A 23,525-nucleotide genomic window follows, 5' to 3' on the forward strand; every position below is an offset into this window, starting at 1 on the left:
TACTGTGTATGAAAGTTTTATTCTTTTATTACATATGTCTTAAAAGCACTGATGAACTAAAGAACATATAAAACACAAATTATTCAGTAGTTATAAATTCAAAGAGTATGTGCAATGTACAGCAGAGCATAAATAACGGGATACTATAAAATCCAATTTATAAAAAGTAATATACAAAGGTACGTTTAATCAAAGTGGTTACTAAAATGTTAAATAAATTATCTATGACCAATTGTATAGGTAAACATTTGTGTACATTTGTAAAAGTTAACAATAAACATAATTTCATTACTGGTAAACGATTCTGATTAGATTAGATAGATTTCATTCTTGGAGTGGGAAGGAGGAAATTGTTCCACTCAGATAATGCTGGAAAAGCTCCATTGATTAATAGGTTAAAACCAAAAATTGGTTTGTTACTGAAAAAAAGTTCCGGATCACTTCAATTGTTTCTGCACACAAACACTATTGTTTAGCCATTTAGACTCTATAAACCAACATGCATTTAAATATGTATTTCGCCACGAATTCAACTTTGAATGCTGCTGATATGTTTTATTATTTGTACGGTATGTGAATTGCTATGCACATACCTGATTGTTGCGAATGAACGGGACTTTTATTTTGGAGGGGTGGTGTGACGTCACAAAGTTGCGCCCCTCTCCTGTGTCTGTGATTCGGCTGGGGAAAGGTTTGTATTTAAAGTGTTTAAATCAATGCAAACCGTTCAGTGAATTTTATAGTTTAACAAGAACTGTTAAACGAATGTTTTATTATTGAATGTAACATTGTAATTATTGTATAACATTTATGAACGGTATATTTCGTGATTAAAGAGCAACCATAATGAGCAACAGATCTCATTTCGCTCCATATATCGTGATTTAGTTTATCCTAAAAACGAATTCGGTCACTGACAAGTAGTGATGAGAGAAACTGAGCTTTTGGAAACTTAAACGGAATCAAAGGCAAAATTATTCAGTGTCTAATAAACCGCTTGAATCACCGCACGCTGACGTCACCTGCTGGTCACGTGTAATAATAACTTTTTACTAACCAATAATTAATATAAAATCCATAAAGTGGCAGATTTAAATAATAACAAAACATGAAGTTTGTGTATAATCTATGTTCTTCTATTAATTTGTAGTGCTAGTTTTGAGTGATTTTTGGCCAAAGCTACTTTTTGTTTTTTAAATCAGGTCATTTAAATCCATTAACTCTCACTCTGACTGACTCTTACCAGTGCGCTGAACTACTGAACTAGAGCTGATTGAGACACACACAGAGATTTAGTTTGGATGTATTTATGTTAATTATTCTTATCTTAATCATGACAGATTGTCCAAACACACAGAAAAACTCCTGGTGAAGCGACTGAGATCCACGTGACACACTATTATAAAGATGGCGTCTATTAAAGAGGAGAGTGAAGACATGAAGATTGAAGAAACATTCAGAGTGAAACAAGAAGATACTGAGGAACAAACAGGTTGGTTTCCTTCCCAAAGCTTAACTCAGTCATTTAATCCCTATTAAAGCGACACTATGTAACTTTTCAACCTTCATAATATATTTCCAAGATCCTTGTGATGGTACATCGACTTACAATAGGTTGAATGACACGTCTGCCATAGCCTGACAGGGTCTGTATCGCTTTTACTGGCACTATGTAACTTCGGTGTTCGGGTAGTAACCAGAGCACAAAAAGAACTACAAAATTCGACTGCTTTACGGCATACGTCACTTCCCCCACCACTTCGTCAAATTTGGACGTGAGAGGCCAACCAGCGTTTGTTTTCGGCTTTCGTGCGTATGTTTTTGTCATGGGGGCTGTGTACACCTGGCCACTTCATGCATTTTCTCAGATCGGATAGCTATCCGAACGTGAAAACCCTCCGAAACGCATTTGAGACGGATTTGAATCCGACCGCTCAAACCACTTCAGGAGGAGATCTGAGATGCATTGCAGACGAAACTGGACAAGTGTAAATGCATATGGTTGTTGAAACCACATATGTAAATTGTACTCCTCCCAAAAATGCTAAAAAAAAAACTAAAAAAAAACATGTGACAGCGTTGTATAGGCTATTATGTTATATCCAGATATGACGACGCGCTGGAACACGCATCACCGCAGATGAGCAACTGCATCAAGCCAACGTGCAAACTATCGCAAATCAAAGTGAAAGTAAGTCGCAGACGCTTAACACACAATCTTCATCATTAAAAGTAAAGAAACGAAATGATCTTACCAGGCTTAAGTTACTGCTCTCTCTTATTGCGGTCTTTGATTTTGAAATTTTAGCTGATGATCTATAAAATGCAGCTCATATCTGTTGCTTTCAGTGACGTGAACTCCATTAAATCTGCATAAAGCGCAAGAATTTAAGATCGAATTTAAATCCGTTTCGCAAAAATACATTTATGTGACCAGGTGTAAATGGAATCGTTTTGATCAATCAGATAGCTATGCCTCACGAATTAGTTTGCCCAGTGCCGGCCCGAGCCTTTTGGGGGCCCTAAGCAGAATTTGATTTGGGGGCCCCCTCCCACCACGCAGAGTCACCTGTGCTTGACGATTATTGACACAATGTCACGCTATAATGTTACATTATAAATTAATACAATGAGGTTATTAATACAAAATAAATACTTAATAAAAAAATAGATACTTAAAAAAGTTTAAACTTTTTCTTTACTCTTTTACTAACTCTTGGAAACTTCTAAAAACAAACTGTCACAAAACATATAAAAAAAAATATTTGCAAAATATCCTCCAACGTTTTGCAACACTTTGCAGTTTGAATGATGTCTTGTATGAACATGACGGAGTATGTTTTTATGTTTCTACTGTTCGATCGCGCCCGCGACTCACACACACACACACACACACACACACACACACACACACACACACACACACACACACACACACACACACACACACACACACACACACACACACAACATATTCCAGCTTTGTAATCTTCCACTGTGATGTTTCCAAGCACATTTTTCAAAAACAGCATTTTTCCACCTTAGAAACATTGCTAAGCTACGTAATATGCTATCAGTTTCTGATGCAGAAAAGTTAGTTCATGCATTCATGACCTCGAGACTGGATTACTGTAATGCTTTATTAGCTGGTTGTCCTGCATCCTCAATAAACAAGCTACAGTTAGTCCAAAATGCCGCCGCTAGAGTTCTTACTAGATCAAGAAAATATGATCATATAACACCGATTTTATCATCACTGCATTGGTTACCTATAAAGTTCCGTATTAATTATAAGGTATTGCTACTGACTTATAAAGCCCTAAACGGCTTAGCTCCAGTCTATTTAACGGATCTTCTATCGCCCTATAATCCATCGCGCTCTTTAAGATCACTAAATTCAAGGCTTTTGGTCATACCTAGGATATTCAGAACCACCAAAGGAGGGAGAGCATTTTCACATTTGGCTCCAAAACTCTGGAATAGTCTTCCTGATACTGTTCGTTGCTCAGACTCGCTCTCCCAGTTTAAAACTAGATTAAAGTCGCATCTCTTCAGCCAGGCATTCATATAATCCTACAGTTCAAACTACAATCCGGCCTCTAGCTCATAAATGCCAGAGGAGAACTGGCCCCCGACTGAGCCTGGGTTCTCCCAAGGTTTTTTTTTTCTCCATTAGGTCACCTGATGGAGTATTAGGACACCATTAGGTCACTTGATGAAGTTTTTCGGTTCCTTGCCACTGTTGCCTTTGGCTTGCTCAGTTGGGGATATTTTGGGGATATTTAATTTAATTTTATCAATCAATAAATTCCTCTTGAAACAAACTTTGTTGTATTATTTTAATTTAATACTGTGAAGCTGCTTTGATACAATCTGTATTGTGAAAAGCGCTATACAAATAAACTTGACTTGACTTGACTTGACATTTTTGCGCGTGTGAAGAGGATGATTTTTTCCGTCGATATTGGAACGTGAGTGAAGTACAAAGCCTATGATAAAGAATAGTTTACCATCCAAATCCATCGCGAATGTTGAAACATTTTGATTCTAATGAGAGAGATACGTGAGCCCAACGCCGCTTACTTTCACTTTCGCTTTAAATTATTTCGTTTTGGCTTGTTTATAGTTATTTTTTTATTCTTGTTCTGTTCTGAATATCATTACATTTAAAGGATAAATCATTGATCAAATCAAATTTTTGTGACATAGCTTAACATTACCGTGACTTTGCGCACAAATTGTCTATGCACGCGAGGTTATGCGCATGACTCAAACACTGGCAGACACAGCAGCAGTTGTAGGCAGGTATATTGATCATGAAATCAGAATTTTCTTGTCTTGAATTATTAATCCTTTCATTCATTTATGTCACTTGTTTAAGTTAATTAATATGTAAAAAAATAAATAAAAAAAACTCGATTGGGGGCCCCCTGGTGGCGAGGGGGCCCCAAGCAGCCGCTTAGTTCGCTTATGCCTCGGGCCGGCCCTGCTGAACTCAGGTGTTGTGAGGTGTATTTATCAAGTAGTCCTGAGGGATATCAGACGACGCTGTTGACGTTGATTCATTGCGATTATCATGAGAACAGCTTTCAATATCTCAAATAATTATCATAAATAAGCCTAACGTAGAGGTTGTAAATAGTGTAAACGAGCACAATTTGCAAACTATTATGATAAATTGCAATAATCATGTCTAATGACATCATAACGGCCAATGTTATGAAATAATGCGACGTACATTTAACTTAATTGATGTTATCTGGCATTTTGTAATGTTTACATTCCAATAAAAACAACACAAATTAAATTATACAGTAGGCCTAGACTATAGACTATTTACTTGTGATTTAGCTGCAATCATGTAAAAATGTTATAATATAATTTACGACAGTGCAAGTATTCCACAGCGACTCTAGGGGTCGCTGTTTGACAAAAACACAATTTCTACTTAGTGTGGCTTTAAAATGTCCAGCTACAGAAATAAATGATATTTTTGGAAGATGTAAGGACATGTTGAAAACAGGACCAGCTAAACAATAACCTTGCTTCTAGGACACCTGAGAAGCTGCTCCTTCAAAATTATTATTTGTGTAACATTAAACACAACTACTTTTGAATTAAATGTAATGAAAACTGAACAAGTAGGCAAGAGTAAATGGAGCTCATCAATTATGACTTTACCTACAGATAAACCACATTAAATATTGTTAGTAATATGACAGTCTGCAAAAAAACGACAGCTCGTATTATAACCTGTTTCACTTTGTGAACATAAATATAAAAAAAAACTATGTCCAGTCTCCAAAATGCAGTCCACTGTCACACACAAAAACTTTTTTTGCACTTTTGCGGTTGACTGAAGCCGTTATAAGTAGCCAATCGCAGTGTAAAATGTAACTGTCCTACTTGTTTGTAGGGATACATGATTTAACACAAAAATCATATTGCAGTTATTTTGTCAAATATATATATATATATATATATATATATATATATATATATATATGTATATTATTATTATTATTATTATAATATATATACTTCTTTTTTTTTTTACAGTTTAAAAAAAAATCTCTCCATTTCAGTTGTCTCAGGCCTCTGTTGTTTATGGAACCAATTCTGTATGATTATACAACAACAACAACAATAATAATAACAACAGATAATTATTAATATTATTATAAATATTTTATTACATTATAAAAATAAACAAATCTTTATTTCAAACAAATAATTATATGAATTCGAACTTGACCATCTTTGAAGCAGAACTTAATCTATGGACAAGTGAGTTACCTTTTGAGCAAGTTATTTTCTCTGATGTCTTTTTTGCTTTAAGATAACTAGATGTGAATAAATTGCCAGGTCCTAATATTGTTCCTTTGTTTTTAAAATGAGTGGCTAATTTAATTTATCCTCCACTGATGTATTTGTTTAATATTTCTTTATTAAACAAATACACCAATGGAGGATAAATGAACAACTTTTTAACTAACAAATTTCCAAGGATCTGGAAGTCAGCATTTGTAGTTCCTCTGTCAAAAGGTGGTAAACCTTCTTTTATAGATAATTATACACCTAGGCTTATATCTAAACTTTGGATTCTCTCGAAACTTTTGGAAAATCTAGTTAGAGAACAATTGACATGGTACCTAAATAGGCATACTATTCTGTCTATTAAACAATCAGAATTCCGTAAAGGGTACAGTACTACTACTAAATCTTCAATGATATTGTTGAGTCCTTAGACGATAAGCAACATTGTGCTTGTCTATTTATTGATTTATCAAAACAAGGCCTTCGAACCTGCGGACCATAACATATTATTAAATAGGCTTAGATGGGTAGGACTATCAGAAAATGTAATTTTGTGCTTCACTGCTTATTTAAAGGGAAGATCTCAATGTGTACAGATGGAAGGCATTCAGTTAGTTACTTTGGAGGTTGTAGTCCCTCAAGGATCTGTTTTGGGGCTGCTAGTATTCTAAATTGTCTTGATTTTAAAATTGCTACTGCAAGGCTTCATTTTTACTCAGATGATATTATTAATTATTGTTCAGCTCCCTCTAAAAAGCAATCTGTGGCTTTTTGCCATCTGCTTTTGATATAATCCCAAAAAGGGTTTGTGCTTTGAAGCTGGTCTTAAATGTTGAAAAAACAAAATGCATGTTATTCACAAACTCTAAAATGTATATCTCTGATATTATCGCTCTTTGGACCTTTCAGGGGAGTCAAATTACATCAGTGTTGCAGTACAAATACCTTGGTATTATTATCGAAATCAAATTACATCTTGGTATGTAGACAGACATACCAAGTCAAAAACTCTAGACAAAAACTCAAGTAAAAGTTTTACTTAAGAAATACTATTGGTCCCGACACGTTTTGTGGTCCCCTGTGTGTAGAGAACCCTTAGAACAAGTGTCCAGGCATACTGTGGTCACCACGGATGCCTCCACCACCGGTTGGGGGACACGGGCATGCAGTTGTGGGGATCTGGACGGGCCTCCAACTACATTGGCACATCAACTGCCTCGAGTTGTTAACAGTACGTCTTGCACTGGGCCGCCTCAGAAAGCAACTACCAGGCAAGCATGTACTGGTCCGTACAGATAGCACTGCGACCGCTGCGTACATCAACCATACTTTACGCAGCAAATTTGAGCTTTCGCAATAACTAATAAGGTTCATTCTCTCGTTACGCAGCACGTTTGAGCTTCCGCAAGAAGTTGTGATGTCTAAATGTTTTGATGTCTGTTGCTATGTGCCATTAAACTGAGGTTAATTTGTCCTTTTTTTCACCTTAGACCTGATGGCGCTGAAAGAGGAGAATCAAAAACTGAATGAAAAGGAAGAGAAATATCAGTATGATATCATAACTGGAGAAAAATCTTTTAGTTTCTCACAGAGTGAAAATACTTCCTCACAAAAGACGGGAGCTAGAAGTCATTTGAACTGCCAAGAATGTGGAAAGAGTTTCAGTCAACATGGACACCTTAAATCCCATATGAGAATTCACACTGGAGAGAAGCCTTTCTCCTGCCAACAGTGTGGGAAAAGTTTCACTGAAAAAGGAAACCTTAAAAGACACATGCGAGTTCACACTGTAGAGGAACCTTTCACCTGCCAACAGTGCGAAAAAAGTTTCATTCAAAAATACAGCCTAAAAGCTCACATGAATATTCACACGGGAGAGAACCTTTTCACCTGCCAAGAGTGTGGAAAAAGCTTCCATCGAAAATACAGCCTTAAAGTCCACATGAGAATTCACACTGGAGAGAAGCCTTTCCCCTGCCAACAGTGTGGAAAGAGTTTCACTCACAAATACAGCCTTAAAGCCCACATGAAAATTCACACCGGAGAGAAGCCTTTCATATGCCCTCAATGTGGAGGGAGTTTCAGACAAAAAATGACCCTTAATTCTCACATGAGAATTCACACTGGAGAGAAGCCGTACACATGTGATCAGTGTGGAAAGAGCTTGAGACAAAAAGTCAGCCTTAATGTCCATATGAGGATTCACTCAAGAGAGAAATGTTTTATATAACATCCATTTGGAATGAAGGAATTTCACAGATGGGAATCACCTAAAGAATCACTCAAATAATAATGTAATTCACACCAGAGAGAAAAGCCTTTTATGTGTCACCAGTGTGGACTGAGTTTCACGGTTAACCCCCTGTGGTCGTATGGAATTACTTTTGTACCAATAATAATGAACGTTACTTTTCAAGAAATTTATGAAAATATAAACTGAAACTGAATAAAATATCTTTGCGCTTCCAGAGTTTTCATTTACGCTTCTGAACTTTTATGCTCCCTGAAATTTCATTTCATTCTGGCTCATATCTCTCGTGGGGGCGGGGCTAACAGCAGTGTGTTCTCATTGGCTACTAAGTTTATGATTGACAGCTTCTTGACCTTGAAGTGAAGACATCAGTGTTGTGTTTATTGTGTGGACGTGAGAATCTACAAGTATCAGCTTCCAATTTCATTTTAGTTTTATAAAGTTAGGAGTTTTGTTTTTGAATTGTATCTGCTGCTCCTACTTTGAATAGATCTCTTGTGCTCCTAAAGTTGACAGTCTATTCAGGTGTGATTGTACATTAAAGTACTGTATATAATACTAAAAGTATTGTATATGTCCAATGTTTTTGGAGAATATTTGTTTATTCCTGATGATTCTTCTGCATTGTAGGTTTTGATTAGGTTGTGCTGTTTCAATTTAAATAGAATACTAGTATACATGTGTGTGATATATTCAGCCATCAAGAAAGTCTCACTTCAACCATATAATCGAGGTTGGCATCATTGTTAGCATATGCACTTAATAATCACGTAATTCTGAAGAATTCAAACAAAATGAAAATTACAATTGTGGCTTGCTGTCAGATGATACAGACCTCAAAGGGAATTTCATTACACATTTCACACAAAGAATGTTCTTGTTGCCTTTTTTTTTTGTGTTATTTTATTTTTTTTTGTTAACATTTTCTTCTTACATTTAAAATTGGAAATACATTTTTAACAATCATCAGTTCAATTGTGACTGGTTATAAAACCAGTTGAATGTAATTGAAAATATTAATTAAAATATGTAACATAATATGTAACATTCATATGCTGTTGGTAAAGTAATCCAAGATCAGCATGGACTAATAAGAATAAAGTGCAACCTCTTGTGTACTTGTGAAATGTGTTTGTTTTAATATAGAGCTCCAAATAAATTTAAATATTTGCATAATATCAGGTGTCTGAAAATCAAGATCCCAGTCATTCAACGGTGATATGTCTGAACAAAGTAAGATTCTTGTCTGATGTGGACAGTGGATCACTGGTACCACTCCATCCTCTGTGTCAGCATCAGAATTTTGTTTATGGAAAAGTTGCTCCACTCCCTGGAAAAAGAGAAAGGAGATGTATTATAATAAAAAAATTATAATTATAAAAACTGCTTTGAACTTCCACATAACAAACTGCAGACTTAAAACATTTGTTTTAAAAAAAAAGAGAGATTTTACAGTACTAAATATTTACCTCTAAGTCATGCACCGTTTATCATCTGTAATACTATTGTGTAACCAGTAGATGGCTGTATATTCATATATATAGATATATATCCATAGCTGTGTATTTCCTGGTTGCTGGATGTACAGATACTGTACAGTACTCTAGCCTAATGTTGTTTGGGGTGGCTGGGGGGAAATATGATCTAACCGAAGCAAATATGATCTAATTGAAGAATGTAACCCTATGTAGATGACCAGGACCTGTAATGAATGGGTTAAATCAAGACAACACTGCTGTATAATGTTGTGGGCTCTCACTGAGCTCTAAAATACCTCTCCACCTGAAAAAGCAAGTACCTATTCTATATAGTATTAGTATAGTGTTATAAATGTTTTATCCTGATAGTGACGATGACTGATGATAACGATATAATTTGTCTGTACTATTCCTTCTATAAGAAATCATCTCAACAATGTAGTGTAGCAGCAGATAAATACAGATATAAACTTTATATTACTAAAATGAAATAGGAAGCTGTGTTTGCAGACTCTCATGTTCACACTATAAACACAACATGATGTCTTCACTTCCAGGTTGTGCGAAGCAGAAACGATCATACAAAGAGAACACATTTAATCAATATAATCAGCACCTTGTTGAATCAATGCCACGTAGAATTAAAGCAGTTCTGAAGGCGAAAGGGGGTCAAACACAGTTTTAGTATGGTGTTCCTAATAATCCTTTAGGTGAGTGTATATGTGTGTTTGTGTGTCACGTTAATTTCATAAACTGCAACAATACGGTTTGAGATAACAAATACAAAACATACAACATAGTAGGACTTAGTGGGTAGCCAATTACAGCGGTGGACAGTAACAAAGCATTTTTACATCGTTACTGTACATAGGTAAATTTTTCAAGTATCTATATTTTATCAGAGTACTTTCATTTTGAGAAACTTTTACTTCACTACATTCCAAAGCATAATATTGTACTTTTTACCCCGCAACATTGCTGTACTGTTTAAGCCCACTGAATGTGGACATAGTTTCACATCTCTCCCTCTGATATTTCATTATAATTTCAGACTGAGCTATTACCTTAAGCTCTATCATTAGACCCATCTCTCTTTAATAGCTATTTAGTAGAATATGTTTAGTAGTAATAGTAAATAGTAGTAAAATAGTAATATTTTATTAGGGGATTTGTACTCCGTTCACCTCTGGCTAATAAACTAGCATCTTGCTAGCTTGCAAATTATTGGTTGATACCTCACTGGCTGGCAAACAACCAACAAACAACAGGCTTGCTAAAAAAAGTGCATTTAAAGTAAACTTTCCCGAGATCGTTGTATACTTTATTTCACAACTAAGTTATAAGAACTTACCGGCAGACTCCATCATCGACTCCAGCAAAGAGGTGGCCGTATTGATGCCTCCTTCTCTTCCCAAACTCCCCGGTCTGTGTCCGTAGATGGCGTCCATCATATCGAACCACATCCAATTTTTTCTGTGAACACCACTCCGGCTGTTGTGGTCTTTCACCTTACGGTAGTCACTCCACAGTTTCTTGCTTTTAATGCGGCACCACTCGAACGTCCGCTGGAACCCCTTGGCAGCCATCCTCTCAGAAACATGCTGAAAAACCTTTTTGTTTCTCACCATGCCACTGAGTTCCCTTTGCACCCTTTCTTCACTGACGATACCCAGGAAGGTCTGCACCTCCTGGGTCGACCACGATAACGTTATGCTGCGCGCCGACATTGTTTTGCAACGGTGTTGTGTTTTAAAAATGGCGCTTCTTGCGTTGTCGTTCTCCTTGTAGCACGCGCAAGTTCTCTGTCAACCAACCAATGTTCTGCAGTGAGTCTAGATCCACCCTTTAGGTACCGTACCACTGTGCTGGGTACCCCAACGGAAAGGTACCAAAAAAGTGTTACGGTACGGTTCTGCATTTTAGTACCATTCACAACTTTTGACAGTGGAAACAGAATTAATTGTGTAATGCGTACCGTACTGTACTGTACCGCACCGCTCAGTGGAAACGAGCCTTAAGTTTCCGCAGAGAGGGAAGGCTTCATCTGCCACAAAGACGTGAGGCTAGGGCCCCAGGTACTCTGCTCCTGGCATGTCCTCCGGTAAGCCTAGGGTTCCACTGCGAAGAGCATTACCAAAGGGATTATTAGCCAGAGTCCCACCATCACTGATCTTCCCATAACTGCCAACATCTATGATATGGAAACAGTATTTGGCATCTACAACTACCAAGAGAAAAATAAAGAATGTCCCCTTGTAGTCGTAGAATAGTGATCCAGTGTTGTTGGGAGCCTGGATCACTACATGCTTCTCATCAATAGACCCTAGACAGCTTGGAAAATTCCAGAGATGGTGGAACTCTGCTGCCATTTCCTGCCAATCTTCTGTGATAGGAACAGGCATGTAGTTCTCCATCATGAAGCCCCAATGGCCTTTGCCACTTCTGCCACAATACCAGCCACAGTGCTGTGCCCAACCCGGTAGCTGAGGGCAATACTGCGGTTGTCCCCTGTTGAACCTGTGGAAAGAATTAAAGCAGAAATTTATATGAAAAGCATGTTAACCTCCAAAAAATACACCAGTTAAAAATACTACTACTACTACTACTACTACTACTAGTACTAATAAATATATATATAAAAAAATAAAAAAATATATATATTTATGTGTGTGTGTGTGTGTGTTTGCGTGTGTGTGTGCGTGTGCGTGTGTGTGTATGTATATTTTTATAATATATGTTTTAACCGACACATCCAGATTCAGCATGTTATAATATACGGTTCTTCTTTGGTTGTAAATACACACGTGTATATATATATATATATAAATACACACACACACATACATATATATGCAGTATATATGTGTGTGTGTGTGTGTGTGTGTGTGTATGTGTATTTATACCATGGTCTGGGTGAATACTCGATTCTGATTGGCTGCAGGGTGTCCGTTAAAAAGTGATAATGTACACCTAGGAAAGGCGTCCCGTCAATTTGCCTGATGACAGTTCTAAATGATTTTATCAGTATCGCCTTAAAAACTGCATTACTGGTCTTGAACACAGTGTCACTAATGATGTTGACATCACTTAAATGGCGGTTAATACCGGCTCTCAGACTCCTCAAACTGGCAACACTGTATTCTCCTCCTTCTTTGGTCGACTGGACAGACGCATAAAACAGTCGCAAAACGTCGTTGAGAGTAGCGGCAGTGTAGCTTTTAAAGTTGATGTCCATGTTTTTGTCAGCCAGGAAGTCTCTTAACGTTTTAACTGCCCATTTCGTGCTTTTCTTTGTGTTCATCTCGTCCTTGTCATCCTCTAATTCGTTCAATTCTTCCGGTGTCACCTCCTTGTGTCGCTTCTCCTTTTTCTTTTCATATTCTATTCTCTCTTTTTCTTGTGCTGCATCCCAGTCTTCAAATTTGTCAAACTCACCCAATATATTAAAAGAAATGATCAAATCACTCATGTTTTGTCTGTTTTGCTGTTGCGATGAGTCAACTGAAATAACGTTAAGTCTCCGTTGCCATGGTTACCATTTAGTGTTTGAGCCAGCACAATCATTTAGAACTGTCATCAGGCAAATTGACGGGACGCCTTTCCTAGGTGTACATTATCACTTTTTAACGGACACCCTGCAGCCAATCAGAATCGAGTATTCACCCAGACCATGGTATAAATATATATATATATATATATATATATATATATATATACTATATATATATATATATATATATATATATATATATATATATATATATAAATAAATAAATACACACACACACACATACATATATATGCAGTATATATATATATATATGTGTGTGTGTGTGTGTGTGTATGTGTATTTATACATACTTGTGTGTGTGTGTATATTTACAAACAAAGAACCATATATTATAACATTTTGAATCATACAAAGTTGCAGTTAATTCTACTTATAGTAAATATTACATTTTACATATTCTATTTGAATTAAACGTGATATGCTATATAAAAGCATCTAAATCGATCAAAATATTAAAATCAACTGGGTTCAGTAAACGCATTTATAAAGGCCTACTCACCGTAAGCAAATTGCCAGCCGCTCACCGGGGGAAATGGCTCGTCGGAAACATGTGTTGTCCTTTGCAATCAGGGGACCAACCCTCCACAGCAGCTCATCAAACTGAGTCCTGTCCAGCCTGAAGTACAGCTGGAACTGGACTTCATCCAACAGCAGCTCTTGCACCAGCCGGTGGTACTCGCCGAGCTAACTCTGAGCCTGAATGGTTTCATGAACCCAGACAGAGCGGCGTTTGCGCTTTCACCGTGGATAAACAGCCACAATGGTCAAATTTTATTTTTTCGCCCTTTGTTTCTCATTCATTTTTAATATTAAGCCTTTTTTATGTACTGAGCCAATTTAGTCTTTTCCCTCCAGAATGTTTGTATTTTGCAGCAAGAAAACTGATTCGCTGTCACTGGATGTCATTCATAAATGTTACTAGGCAACCAGTAGTGGGAATGCCCACTAGCGACCTGATCGCCAACCACTGGCGACATGTAGCGACAAAGTCGCTTGTAGTGTGAACACACTGTTTTGAAATGGAGGCTGGTGGGACTCTAGTGCAGAGATGGAGGCAGACACTGACACCTGCACATGGGGAAAACACTGGTGTCAGATCTGGACTATCATGTCCATATATTGTACAATAAGTCGATAATGTAATTATCGCGACATACCTAATGTAATGTATATAATTGAGCAAGGGCCAGAATACTACGGTGGAGATAGTGACTTACATGTTGGCAGAAAACAGCTGATTGATTAGGAAAGGGATTGTGGCGTTAGGTGGGTGTTGGGTCACCATGTGTTGGAGCTCTTCCCACCCAACCTGGACAGCTGATCCTGGACACGTGGCAAGCTATTGCATCTGATTTTTCAGGTCGCTCATACTGTGAACACAGGAATCCAGGAAAACCCACTGCTAACATCTCAGCCACAAAGAGTGCTGGGTCATGGATGACCTCGTTAAAGAGGATGTCCGTAAGCTCAGTCAAATATTCTAAAACACAGGAGAAAGCAACTGCGTAAATGCAGAATCATGCATATATTACTATGGAGATACCGACAGACAATTGAGAATTAACTAACTAGTAGTATATTTGGTCTTCACCATGGACACAACATGTTCCCCTCTCTTGGCCTTGGGAAATTTAATTTGGAACTGCAGTTTTCCTGCTGCACTCCTCGCTTGGCTACAGCCAGAATTTTCCTTGAAATTCATTGCGGCCAGGAAAAGTTTGAAATGAGAAGGATTTGGATGGGATTTCTCCAACATAGTTATGCTATGGCCACACTGCCCCTCTCTCTCTACACGTGTGGCTGCTCTTATCTGTTAACATGGGTGCCAAATTAAAAGCTTCCGCGACGCACACGCGCTGCAGTGTGACAGTGTGGCTCGGCCGTTACTACACAATAATGGAAACATTATACTATACAATTTACCTGCAGAGCATCCATAAGTATGAGAAGGCCATGTTTTTTGGTGCGAACCGCAGAATCACTCTGTGGAACCCCTCCAAGGCAGATGTTTGGTAAAGAGGGTTTAGCTTTTTCACATCGCTAAGAAAACGCTTGTTCTTTAGCACCTTCTTCAGCTTGTAGGTGGCCTTTGTTGCTAGAGGGGAACAGAGATTAACCAATACATAAAAGATGATGAGTGCATAGTTGCTGAGAGTGTATTATAGGATTCTAATTAAATGACATAATTGCTATTGTATAGTGCCTTACCGGGTAAACTAACAGACTGCATAGCCTGTAGAGTCAGATAAATTAATTCATTGTTTCTGTTTCTCTCAATTTGGCCTTTTCCTTGCATTGCAATTTTTTTCTTATTCTAAATGCGATCAGCATTTGATGTGTTTGGGGAATTTGGCTATTAAAGGGATAGTTCGGCCAAAAATGATATTAAACCCATGATTTACTCACCCTCAAGCCGTTCGAGATGCATATGTCAATCATTTTTCAGACGAACACATTTTCAGTTATTTTAGAAAATGTCTTAGATCTTTCAGTGGTTATAATGTCAAATTATGGGGTCCACCTCCTTCAAGTCCCAAAAATGTGCATGCATCCTTCACAAAAGTAATCCATCCGGCTCCAGGGGGATAAACGAAGGCCTTCTGAGGGTAATCCATGCAGTTTTGTCGTAAAAATATACATATTTAAAACTTTATAAATGAAAATAACTGGCTTCCGGCAACGGTCGACGTGCGTTCACGGGAGATGGATGCCGGCGTATGACGTAGGACGTAGCATAGCGTTCGTTCTATGTCACGACGGTTCCTACGCTATGTCCTACGTATGCATATCGAACGGCTTGAGGGTGAGTAAATCATGGGTTTAATATAATTTTTGGCCGAACTATCCCTTTAACATGTAACATTTTAAATACATTCTGCTGAAATGAACAAAATGACTCGAAAAAAGATTGGTCATTTTGATGAACGAGATTCAAAGATACGAGTCAGTAAAATGTTCCGACCTTCCCACTACTACAATGAACATGGCAGTTTTTAAGTAGACATTTTTCCACAGTAAGGATCATACAACATTTATCATAAACAACATGCTTAATGCAATGAACATGTTAATTGAATATCTAACTTGGCAGAAGTATATCCTTATATACTTACTGTTGGTTGGTGCTGTTTTTATGTAGAAAAGGGAATGTTCCCCTTTTTTGTATTTTGGCCATTTGACTCTGATTGACAGTTCATCACCAATCTGGTTGCATGCATACTCACGATCTGCATTTTCGTTGTAGTGAAGAGCAGCAAGGATCAAACTAAATAGTTCAATTAATATAAAAGGATACAAATGGTAAGAGGGGCTTGAGTAAAGTGTGATTAAAATCAACAAAATCCTTACTTGGTGTCAGCCAAGCTCGCATCTCAAGAGGTTAGTAGTGGGAAGTTCAGATCATTTTACTGAATCGGATCTTTGAATCTCGTTCATCAAAATGAGCAAATCTTTTTACAAGTCATTACGTTAATTTCAGCAGAATGTATTTAAAATGTTACGTTAATAGCCAAATTCCCCAAACACATCAAATGTTGATCACATTTAGAATAGGAAAAAAAATTAAATGCAAAGAAGAGGTCATATTATGAGAAACAGAAATGATTAATTTATTTATCTGGGTCTTCAGGCTAAGCTGTCTGTTAGTTTACCTCACCTCCCAGTCTAAGCCGTTTGTTCATCACGTGACAGCCCCATTGGCTGAAGCTATGCAGTCGGTACGAGATACAGAATTGATTAGTTCATCTCTCGAGTCTTCCGGTTCGAGTCATTCAGTTTTATGTCATGTAACTGTATGTTGTTATTCGGCTATATAGGTATATTTATCAAAGTGATTTTTACCCATCATAGATAAAGTTTAAAGCATTACCAACTTTTTAGTGCCACATTCATATGGAAAAGAACCATCATGACAGAAATTCTAAATATAAATACAAATTATAAATTATAAATTGAAAGAAATAAAAAAGCTATAATTTGAGACCAAAAATACAGCATGTAACTGTTAAAAAAACTGACTACACATTTGTTTATAAGAAAGTTTGGGAATTAACTAATTTATGTGTCCAGTGCTGTTACATCACGTCACCTGACAAAAGAACTAAAGACCCGAAGACTCGAGAGTTGAACTAATCATTTCTCTTTCCGGTAAAGACAACATAGCCTCTATGGGACTGACGGGAAGAACAAAACACTTGGACCCGAACCCGAAGACTCAAGAGATGAACTAATCATTTCTATTTCCAGTACAGAACCTATAGGATGTTGCACATGCGCACTTGCGCAGTCAACACAACATTAATGAATCACTCTCTGAGACAACTCGGTAGTCCCGAGTCATATTAGCCATCACTACAAAAGGTGTGTGGGCACAGACTGGGAATAAGTCGCTGTCATGTTGGTGCACATTTTGCACGTGGTTGTTTATGGACTTCCACTTTTTCACGGCTTCTTCACCGGTCTTGGAAGAGAATGCACACCAGTACAAGTGGTTTATGACACTTTTCCTCCAGGCCAGAACCTCTCCACAGCTACGCTCATTGCATCGATGTTCTTGCCGAGACCTTAAAGGGATACTTCACCTCTGGAAAGATGAATGTGTATTTAAAATAGGTCATTTATGTAGAAGAAATGTGAAATTATTTTTGAATTTGGAGCTTTCTAGACTGAGAAAAGCCAGAAAATGTATTTTTGGCTTATGTGGATGAAAGACAACAACTCCCAAAATGCACTTGCTTCACTGCCCTTTTGAAACAAAAGGTGTGCATGTAAACAATGAATGGCGACTGCAGAAACCAAAAGCTATAGAGATAGTTAACATGTTGTCACTTCTTGAGTCTCTCCATCATTGTCCGACTCCAGTTTAAACATAAAAGGCAGAACAGTTTCTGACATTTTAGTGCTTGCCTATGTGAGGTAATCAGAGCTGCTAATGCATACAAGCTGTTGAAGCTCCGCCCTCTCTGTCCGGGGCAGCAGCTCATTTGCATTTAAAGGGACACAGACGAAACAATGAGTTTTTACCAAGCGTGCTGTACAAGTCCTGAAAAGTGAAGCCAAAGCATCTTGATTGCCCCCGGTGGTTGGTCCCAGTATAGCTGTCTAAGTCTAAGTCTAATGGACGATGGAAACTAAACAATCAAATTACGGTAAAAACAAAACAAAAACAAAAACATGTTTTTTTTCATTTTAGGTAGTTTTTAATCACGCTGATTTAAGTGTTCGTTTTTTTAAATAAGTTTGATCTTAGTTCGTTGTTTGATGCTATAAATACGGGAATGTGATGTCATGATTGACAACTGTGATTGACAGCTTCTCTAAACGAAGGCACCAACAGACTTTTTGGGGGATTTACGGGAGGAGAATGGGGCTTCAACTTTAATTTCTATATGTCCATAACTGTTTATTTCACACAGAAAACTTTGTACTAACCGTTTCTGGGGGAGTGAGGGCGGGACCTTGATATCGAGGCTTTACTTCCTGCTCACTACTGCACTGAGGCAAATCTGCGCAAGATGTCAGCGCCATATTAGGACATTGGTGGCTTCACTTTTTACCAATGGAAGAGAGTCCATCCATCTTTTTTTTACATTCTAAAAAAGGGACAATTTAAACATGCTGTAAAAATTATCTGTGGGGTATTTTGAGCTAAAACATAACACACACTCTAGGGACAAGAGAGACTTATTTTACATATCGTAAAAAGGGGCATTATATCACCCCTTTAACTGAATGTCCACCACCTTGTTGTCATCCAGGTCCATCATCGTGTAGCTTCCATACTTGGCACAGTGTCCTTCAGGGGGAATCAGAGTAGAAAAGAAAAAGGTGTAGGAAGTTACTGGTTTATTGAGTGAGATTGTCACATTGAACAACATTTTAATCCAATCTCTCTATAGTGTATTCCAAAACACAAAATTCTTCATAGCACCAGACATTTCATAATGCTTATACAGTGGTTGGAATGACCAGGGGCCTCATTTATAAACGTTGCGTACGCACAAAAGAAGGCATACGCCGCTCTCTACGCAATAATTGGTATTTATAAAAAGCAAACTTGACGGGAAAATGTGCGGTCCTTCACGCAAACTCTGACCCAGGCATACGCACAAAAACGGGTGAAATGAGAAATGGCGACACCGTCGGCAGAGGGAAGAAACACGTGAAAGTGTGTGAAACTGTAGACCGTTGTGTAAAAGAAATGGCAATACTGCCTCTCATAAATAACATGAAGACTTCACAAAGCAAGTCTTACAATTAACAGCCTACATGAACACCCGTTTGATCGATCTGCAGTGTAAGAAAAACAAAATCAAACGAAGATTACAACAGAAATGCAAATTAACACATATTTGCAAAAAGAAAATGAAATATGTTCTGCAATAATATTGGCATGTTATGCAATTCTTCCTCATAACACATCTGTAGCTTGTCAGATGCAATCAAATGGATGGTAATAAAATGCCATGATGCCATCACAATGCGTAATGACGCACAATGGCTGATCTTGCGCTCTTAGAAGATGAGGCAAATGGAAGGATTCGGAGTGAACGCATCTTCAGACAGCAAGAAGACTTGCTGGCTAACGAGGACGAGTGGCTTATGAGCCGGTTCCGACTTCCTCGAGCCGTCCTGTTGGACCTCTGCGGTCTTTTGGGCCCAGCGTTACAGAGGAGCACTCGGAGGAACCACGCCATGCCAGTCCCATTTCAACTCCTGACAACACTAGGATTCCTGGCGACTGGCACTTTTCAGAGGGAATTGGCTGAGAGGTCAGGTATATCTCAGCCGACCCTTAGCCGGGTAATGCCAGACGTGTTAAAAAGCATAATAGCTTTGTCCCATGATTGCATAAAGTTTCCATACACGGCGGGTGAACAGGCAAACAAGAAAGCTCAATTTGCAGCTATGTACGGTTTCCCAAATGTAATCGGTGCTATTGACTGCACTCATGTTGCCATAAGGGCACCGAATGTTAATGAAAATGCTTTCATTAATCGAAAGCATTTCCATTCGATCAAGGTCCAAATTATTTGTGATGCAGACATGTTGCTCACTAATGTAGTAGCTCGGTGGCCTGGGTCAACCCATGACTCATTTATTTTAAGACACAGCAGTGTTGGGCGCAGACTCGAGGCTGGTGCTGTGCGTGATGGCTGGCTTCTTCTAGGTACGTTTGATTAATAGACATTTCACATTTTACTGTACTTCGATGTCTTAACCCTTTCACTACCCTTGCAGGGGACAGTGGATATCCCCTCAAGCAGTGGCTGCTTAAACTTTTCCTCAACCCACATAGTGCAGAGGAAAGGCACTACAACATGTGCCACAGCCGAGCTCGCGCTATAGTGGAGCGCACCATCGGCCTGTTTAAGGGCAGATGGCGCTGCCTCGACTGCACTGGAGGGAGGTTATTGTACACTCCTGAAAAGGTGTGCCAAATCGTGCTGGCATGTGCTGTGCTACACAATGTGGCACAGCTTCAAAACGTGCCTCTACCCCCTGACGCTGATGGCTGTTTTGGCCCCGACCCTGACCCCCATCCCCAGGCATTTAAACCAAATGCTGCTGCTGTGCGCCAGCATTTGGAAGTGATGCGTTGCTTGTGAAGAACAACAAAAGGTGTGGAACCATTATATTATTTACTCAAGAATTCCCTCATTGTGCAGCTTATTTCAGTTAGGACAGTCTTGATTTCGCCCAACTCCTTGGCCACCTCTCTGATTGAGTTAATGACTCTGCATTTCGAGGACTGCATCGCTGAGGACACGGCCGCTGCTGGAGGGTTGAGAGCCGCGTGCCGTAGAGACGCTGGGTCCAGACGGCTGCTCAGCTGCAGCATCGTAACCACTGGCCCCGCTGGAACACCCAGTGACTGAAATAAAGATTGCTCTATATGAATAAACTGTTATCGTGTAGCCTGCATATCGTGTAGCCTGACTTGACTGCATTCATTTTACTTATTTCACTTACCTGTGTCATCCGGTGCATCTGGCGTGTCAGTGTCCCCCTCCGCCTCAGTCACCACTCCACTTAATAGGGATTCCCCAATAATTGCCGCCAGTCTCTCATCAAGAGGGGTCAGCTCCGGTGTCCCCTTTCCCCCACCCGTGGCAGACACACTCTGGCGATGGAGCGTTAGACGCTTTTTTGCATCGACTTTGATGTCCGACCATTTCTTTTTTATTTCGCCCACGGTCCGAGGTTGTGAGGCTGCAGCATTAACGGCGGCTGCAACCTTTTGCCACTCAAGTGCCTTTTTGGCATTAATAATGCCCACACTGTGCCCTCCAAACAACATTTTACTCCTCTTTTCCACCTCGCCAACGATAATTTCTACTTTACATTGAGTGAGGTTACGTTTCTTGGTTTTCCTCTCGGTGTTTGCCATGATTTCACAATCGATGAATATTAACTTGTGGGCGTTTCACAGACTATTTATGGGCAACTATGGGCGTGACATAAAGCTGCAAAAGCTGCACTACATTTAGAATTGATTGTGATTTATTAAGGGAAAACTGCGTAGGATGTGCGTGCGCACGGTTTTATAAATCCAAATATTTCTGTGCGTACGCACGTCCTATGTTTCACCCGTACGCCACTTCTGACGCAAATCATACGCAAAGTTTTATAAATGAGGCCCTTGATGAAACTGAATGTCATTATTTTTCACTCAAAATTAACAAACCCGGGGTCTCATTTATAAAACTGTGCGTAGGATCCTTACTAAAAGTGTACTTACTAAAAGCGCCCGAAAGACAAAAATGGCGCAAAATTCCCTTTATAAATCCCAGTCATCAGAAGATTGTGCCCACATGTGTCCCCTCCCCGAAATAACCATATATGGAGCTAACAACGCCTATTTTTACTATGCATATCCTCATCTGCATATTCATCCACGTGATACCATGTTTAACGATACAAGACATTAGAAAAATATGATATGGATGTGCTGTCACATTACATTGCTAAAAAACATTTAGTAGCCTTGCCATGTTTTTGAATAAATAAAATACATTTCAGATAAAGTTTTTCTAAATCTTTTCCACTGGCCAAATACAATTTGTAATTGATTTATATTTTTAATGGAAACAGATAGGTCTAATTGTGCATTATTTGCACAAAAATATTGTATATTATAATATATGCAATGCTATTATCATGATAAGCAATCCTCTCTGTAGTTAAACATTAAAATACAGCATGCCACGGGAAAAGTGTTCGAAAGCATTGCATCCACTACAAATATTTATATTTATTAGAATTTTTTTTTTTTTTTTTACTTCTCAGTAATTATTTAATGTAGGCCTCATTTAAGTGTTTAACTCCATTAATAAGAATGGCTATTTAATTTAAATGTTTATATCAGATGTAAAGCATAGTTTAAACATTCTTTTATTCATTTAAACTGTTATTGTGAACATGCACTGTATTTATGATTAGGACTCATAATGAATATTTACGGTTTTCCTTCATCTGCCGTATGCTACAGCAGTCAGTTTCACTAAATTGGAAGTTTGCTTCATGTGATGCTTGGTGAGTGAAATTATATTTGTATTATCTTGTCGATTTGTATAATTTTCTTTACATTTTCTGTCTAAAAAGTGACCAAAAAGACATTTAACTCCAGCTCACCTCTCTAGAATGTTCGTACGCATGGGTCAGAGTTTGCGTGAACACATTTCCCCGTCAAGTTTGTTTTTATAAATCACAACTTATGTGTTGGAAGTGGCATTCGCCTCTTTCAGGGCCTGTTTTGTGCGTATTTGTCAGTTTTACATTTACATCCCGTGTGTGATGGATACAAATGTCCCATTTACAAATGTGTCAACTGTTGCAGGTATGGCAGCATGCTGGACACTTCTGAAATAGCTGTAGCAAATTGTCTTCATACACCATGTATTTCCTTGCTTTGTAGAGTTGTTGGCAAACCCTGGACAATCAAAAGTCAGCAAGTCATATTATACTTTCTAATAAGGCATCTTGCTTTACCATCTCAAACTTCCTAGATGCCATGGCATTTTTTAACATGTCTGAAGTTTTAGTGATAACCTGTGTATACGTCTATGTAAAACTAACCTATACCACATATAGACTTACTTTTCACTGCCCTCTTGAGTGATATCAGGCTCATAGGTGACATCTGAACATTGTTTTGAGTTGCATGTTGAGCAATCATCAAATGCAGTGTCTCTCATTTGTGGCCTTTTAATTGATGTTGAAGTGAGACATGGAGATTCAATACCTGTGCCAACACTCACACCAACAGAGTGGTCTAATGGCTTCACTTGAACTGCTGAAAAAACACACACATATGACAATCAAACCCATGAAACACAATGCACGAAGACTATTACCAGCTAATTGAATGAAGATAAACATAGCTAGCAGCCTATAACTTTACTCCGTC

General features: G+C 38.3%; 1 long non-coding RNA gene across 1 annotated transcript; it reads left to right on the top strand.

The window, feature by feature from the left end:
- The first annotated feature begins 637 nt into the window (after positions 1-637).
- On the top strand, positions 638-9,186 carry LOC309497708. The gene is made up of 3 exons (XR_014205668.1): positions 638-691; positions 1,341-1,492; positions 7,308-9,186. It is a non-coding gene; the product is annotated as an uncharacterized lncRNA (long non-coding RNA).
- Positions 9,187-23,525: the final 14,339 nt, after the last annotated feature.

The sequence above is a fragment of the Leuciscus leuciscus genome (genome assembly GCF_965113295.1).
Source record: "Leuciscus leuciscus genome assembly, chromosome: 4".
NCBI lineage: Eukaryota > Metazoa > Chordata > Actinopteri > Cypriniformes > Leuciscidae > Leuciscus > Leuciscus leuciscus.